The following is a 6,135-nucleotide window of genomic DNA, read 5'->3' as shown; positions in this document are numbered from 1 at the left end:
TCTATGGTTAGGAAACTTAACCATCTTTGATTAACGAGCTAGTCTAGTAGAGGCTTACTAGGGACATGATGTTTTGTCTATGTATCCACGCATTTATCAAGTTTTCGATTAATACAATTCTAGCATGAATAATAAACATTTATCATGATATAAGGAAATATAAAATAACAACTTTATTATTGCCTCTAGGGCATATTTCCTTCAGGACTGCCTTCCTCAATATGTGTCAGGAGATCCGAGACCCACAGGTGCATCGACAACTGCAGTAGGATCTGGTGGAGCACCTATGGAGGCTCAAGGGAAATGCCTAGCTCGACGTGTGATGAAATATGAGTTTTTATTTGTTGAACTATATAATTTGTATTGAACTATTTGATTTCTATTGATTTTCTATGATGAACTATGTGATAAAAAATAATTTCTGTTGAATTTGCGCCGAAGCACGGCGAATATGGGCCGATTTGTGCCAATGGCGGGCCGATTCTGCGCCGGAAGTGGGCAAATTTGCGCAAAAAATGGGCCGATATCAGCGCCTGGGGTGACCTGGGGGCGGCGGCTGGGAACCCAATCGCCCCCAAGCCGATTTTAGCGCTGGCTCGCCCCCGGGCAGAGATTTTTCAAGCCCCCTGGGGGGGGGGGGGGGCAACAGCTGGAGATACTTTTAGGGCTCCTTTGATTCAAATGAATTCTATAGGATTTTTGGAGTATTGAAATCCTTAGGAATTTTTCCTACGCTGGTCCTTTAATTCATAGGATTGGGTCCCATAGAAATTTTTCCTATGAAGTCTTTTGTACTACATTTCACAAGAAATCTAACATTCACCCAATCTCTTTTTATAATTTTTTTGTTTTTTCTATGGCATCAACCACTCATTACTAATCCTATAAGATCCAAATTGGCATGCCACTTCAATACTATTTTTTGTATTCCTGTGTTTTCAAAATCCTGCGAATCAAAGAGGCCCTTACACTGAAAATGATATGGTTTTACTGGCAGAATTTTGTCTCCACTACAAGTTATCTACCAGTGTAGGCATTTTGCAGTACATTAATCCGGTGTAACCAATTACCAAACATGTTGGCAACCTTGCATGTCGGGTACAAGGTAAATGCAACCTAGATGACTAACCACGTAGCGCGCCCAAACATGCATTGGTAGAATATAAGATGTGTTATTCTCTCGCCGTTCTCACAGAAACAATATGTCTTACTTTTTGGTCGGGTGTCCTTTGTAAGGAACACACCTCAGTTAACAAGTCACACTTAAAAAAACAGTGGCGCCTTTAACTTATTTAGTTTGTTATTTGCCAATGGTACAATAGAGAATGGTTACGTTTGCAGGTGGCGGCAAGTACGCCGTAGGGAGAAGAACACTGGCGACCTCAGCAGGGTACATGCTGCTTGCTTGTTGTACGTAGCTGAGCTAGAGGACAACGAGAAATAATGGAGTATAGTCGAAGTGGAGAGGAGAAAAAAGAGGATTGGTAGGGGGGGTCTTGTGAACGGAAGGAAGAGAGACGAGTGGTTTGACAATTTGGGATCCAGGCATCCTTCCAAATATTGATATTTTGATCATTCCTTACTTGCCAATTGTGGCCACGTTTCAGAGAACTCACACCCGCCATAATACTTTACCAAGTGAAAGACGAATCCTTCTTTGGATTAAGAGATTTTTTACGGTACGCCGTACTACCTCTAAGACCGAGTAGTATAGAATAATCTCAGCCATTGATTAGTTGGGTAGTTTTGTCCATTTTTCTTCGTAATTTCTGAAATCACTCGACGTGACTACCCTCGCCACTCGCCAGGCCTCGCCATTGCTGTCCCCGGTCATCTGCGCCGCCTCTCCAACAATCAATCATATTCCAGAGATCATATCATCTATGTTAGCCCTAATGGCGTTGACAAAGGAGCTACCGCCGTTGAGGACGCCAGGCTCCTGCCCTTCAAATGGAAGCTCCAGTCGGGATTCTCGACGAAACCAACGGGCCACGGGGCCATTGCTACAGCGTCATAATTGGCGGCGGCGGCGCTCCTAGAGCTCCATCTGACTTGAGGCTCGCGTCCCCCGACGCCTCTGCCTTGCGCGCTGCATCCAATGGCAGCGACCGGTGCCATGGCTGCTTCACATAGGCCGTGTGGACTCCTAATTGTGTCGACGAGATCATGCTGATCAACTGACGTGTTCCGGCGAGAATCAATGGGTGTCGTGTGTCTGTGTTGCTTGTGCGGAGCGGTTGTAGCCGCCTGCTTGTGTATGTACGCGTTATCGTCAGAAAGCAATCGGTTGTTCCTGTATGTACTACTATGTCTGGACATTATCAATCAATCAGGGAGACTAGCTAGGCTAGTTTTGTATTTTATACAGAGGTAAATACACTGAGGGTCTTAGAACCTACACGTGATGGTCAGTTTGGTGCACAAACTTGTAAAATACGTAATTCTAGTCATCGAACTTGCGCGGGCGTGCAAATACAGTAACATGTCCCATACACGGACGTATCTGGTGCTTGGTTGGCACGCCATGGTGGACAGGGCCCACTGTCAGCGATAGATGGTGCTCGGCTTTTTTGCACAAAGTCCCCTCGCCATTTTTATTTGTGGAAAAAGTAAATAACTGGTGGGTCCTGCTTGTCAATCTAGAGAGAATTTAACATGAAAAATGTGTCTGCAGGTCTCCTACCAGCGCCAAGGCTAGCATACAAGTCGTCCAAGCCACTTCAACCAGGAACATGATCTTCTAACATGAAGGAAAGTCACGGTGCTACAATACTAGCCTAGTGTAAAATAAAGAAGGGAAGTTAGAGCCTGTTAGTAGGTAGTTATCAGGTTGTTTACTATTTGTATTTACTATAAATGTAAATAATTTAAAATTATTTTTATTCACCACCATTTGTTTGTATGTAATTACTATAAATATACACAGTAGATTATCAATTTGCAAATTAACTTAAGTCATGTTAGTCTTAATCATATGATAGAAAAAGAAAAATTAGGATACTGTAGCTTCTCTAACTTTCTTTCTCAATATTAGAGAATCCAACTCCCTTCAACCAAGGACTGTATATGTTTACATTATTACATAGGATAACTGTGTGATAATGTACTATAACAAAGGAGCTTTTTTTTGAGCATCAGTACAGACACAAGCGCTCATATACACGCACATACACTCACCCCTATAAACGCACACACGCACAACCTACCCCTATGAGCACCTCTGAAAGACTGAGCCGGCACATCATTTTGAGATTTACGAAATCACCGTAGGCGCCTCGTCGTCGACGGGAACGTTTCCTCCCACTGAAAGCGCATCGCCGAAAATCCTAAAATAAATTCAGGAATAATGCGAGCACCAGGATTTGAACCCTGGTGGGTTGGAGATACCAGCTTGTGTAGCAGAAATGGGCTCCAGTTTGTGCGGCCTAACTTGCATCTGTTTATTTTTTACAAATTAATAGATACATACTATTTAAATTATAATCTCAGCAATAATTTTTTTGCAAATATTGTTCATGTATTAGTTTAAAAAATGCTTACAAATTGTAAAAATCTTTGTACAATTATAATACAAATATTCATAATTATAAAAAATGTGAGTTTTTCTGAAATTCGTAAAATATTTTCAAAAATATTCATAATTAAAAAATGTTTGTATAATTTTACCTATTTGTTTTGTAGAAATTCGTGGAGCAGAAAATTTTGTTCATGTATTATTTTAAAATAATATTTACGTATTATAAAAAATGTTTGTATAATAGTACAAATATTTTAAAAATTACTATTGTAAATATTATTATAATTATAAATCATTTCAATAATTATAACACATTTTTATAATTCAATGTCTGTATAATTAAAAATATTCATAATTTAAATTATAAATTTTTGGTATGAATATTTAATCGTGTCTAATTTGTAAATTATATATTATTTCTTAATATAAGTCATGAGTAAAAATTATAAACAAGTGAATACTCATAAATATTTAGTAAATGTTGTATTAATCATTTTGTACATTTTAAATATAAGCCACGAGTGTATAATAACTAAATATTTTTTATGTAATACACAAGTGTATATTTAATAAACTGTCGATTCTACATTTTACTTGTATTAAGTCACGTCCCCTCGCAAAAAAAAGTAAGATCATGTGCATGGCAGATATTTAGTTGATAACCCGGACGTTTTCAGTAGAACTAAAATTGTATCTCTTCTTATAGACATGGAAATGTTCCTCTTGCAATGGTCAGCTTCTTTTTGTGCCTACCTAGACTAGCGAGTTCGATCCCCAATCCCGCTTCTGTATTTGGCCCTCACAGGGGCCTTCTTTTTCCTACCAACGATGGTTTTTTCCCTGCAATCTGCAAATAAAAAAGGCAAGGGTGTTTTATGTAAATACATGTTGTGCTGAGTACCATTTGTCGCTGACAATGGGCCTTGTCCACACTAGTATGCCAAGCAAGACTCGATACGCCCGCGTAAGGGATACATGACCGTATTTGTATGCCCGCACAAGTTCAATAACTAGAATTACGTATTTTACAAGTTTATACATCAAACTGAATGTCACGTGCAAATTTTAAGACTCGCAGTGTATTTACCTCTTTTGTACATGATGATTTCCTTGGCCAAAACTACCAGCCGGCAAGAGGATTGGTCGACTATGTGCAATCGTCTTCGTTGCATCTCATCTTTGCCGGAAAGTACTTGGCTGGATCTGGCCCCTCTCGGCATTGGATAGATCATGTCCAGTCAAAGTAGAAGAAGAAAACACCCAGCTTCTCAATGAATTTAGAGTTTGTGTATTTATTTTGTGTCTTCCAATTATATCCTTTAACCAAAAAATACTATTGATTTTGTCTAGTAGTATTGGTGGATCTAGTTCATTGAATAACTAAAAATAGACGGCTCATATTATTTGATGTACTGTAAAAGATCTCTAGATTAGTGTTCAACAAATCACCTTGAGGATAATATTCGACTCTCAGAATAGTAGCACATAGAGAAGCTGGATTCTTGATAAGACACCAAACATGTTTAGCCTGTTCATGATCGATTCCAATCCCATCTAGTCTTTGACTTTTTTGTTTGCTTTTGCGACTTTATGGATGCTTGTAAACTTTGAATACTTAATTGAGTGATTTTTTATTCGATTGATGCAGAGGTGGGAGGTTAACCCTTTTTTGAAAAATAAAGCGACTAACGGCTCAATTATTTGTGATGTACCTTAATATATGAGAAATGATCATATTCAGCTGACTCATAACGTAGCTGTGTAGACTGCCTTTGTTACCTGGGACTTGTCTATGTGGTCTGACATGCCGCTTCATCCCTTGCTTTCAGATTTGTCTGCACCATACATCTCGCCGCACACCATCTCCCACATGCCTTGTCCTTTTCTTTCCCACCAACTACTTCGCATCTCTCTCAACTCTTCTCTTTCTTCTCCATGGCTTCGACATCCACAAATGCTTGTGGCACCGCAAGGACCATGGTGTTGGCGTAGAGGCCCGGCCAGAAGACATTGTTTCCTCACTGTCGCGGTATCAGGCTCCACAAAAGGCCAATTGGGATGGCCGTTATTTGCAGCATGTGTCATGTTGCAAGAGGTGGAGCTGTAGCATGCTTCCTGCTCAATCGTCATTGCTGAAGGTGATCGCAACATGGTCCATGTCGCAATAGATGACCGCAACATGGTCCATGTTGCAAATGAATGGCAAACCCCACATCATGCAAGCTAGAGGTGATCGCAACATGGCCCGCGTTGCAATATATCGATCGCACCATGGTCCATGATGCAATGGGTGATTAAAGACTCGTGCGTTACCCAATGACACGCGTGCAACAAGGTCCATGTTGCAAAGTTCCCGAGCGCAACAGTCTTTGTTGCAAAGGTCGCGGCGGACGGCTTTCTCGCGCGTCATCTAACGCCTGTGGCGGTCAATCTAATTGATTCATCGCAACATGGACCTTGTTGCAAAGGTTGCGGCTCATGCAGCGAGTGATCGGACGGCTGTCTCGCGCGTCATCTAACGCTTGTGGCGGTCAATTAATATATACTACCCGAGGAACATGAGATTGTAGAAAAGTATTTTTTTTCATGTCTGCTTTTTCTAGGAGGCACATCTCTCT

This window comes from Triticum urartu, chromosome 7A, assembly GCF_056163025.1.
Source record: "Triticum urartu cultivar PI428250 chromosome 7A, HENAU_Tu73, whole genome shotgun sequence".
NCBI classification, from domain to species: Eukaryota; Viridiplantae; Streptophyta; class Magnoliopsida; order Poales; family Poaceae; genus Triticum; species Triticum urartu.
This window is presented reverse-complemented; position numbering follows the sequence as displayed.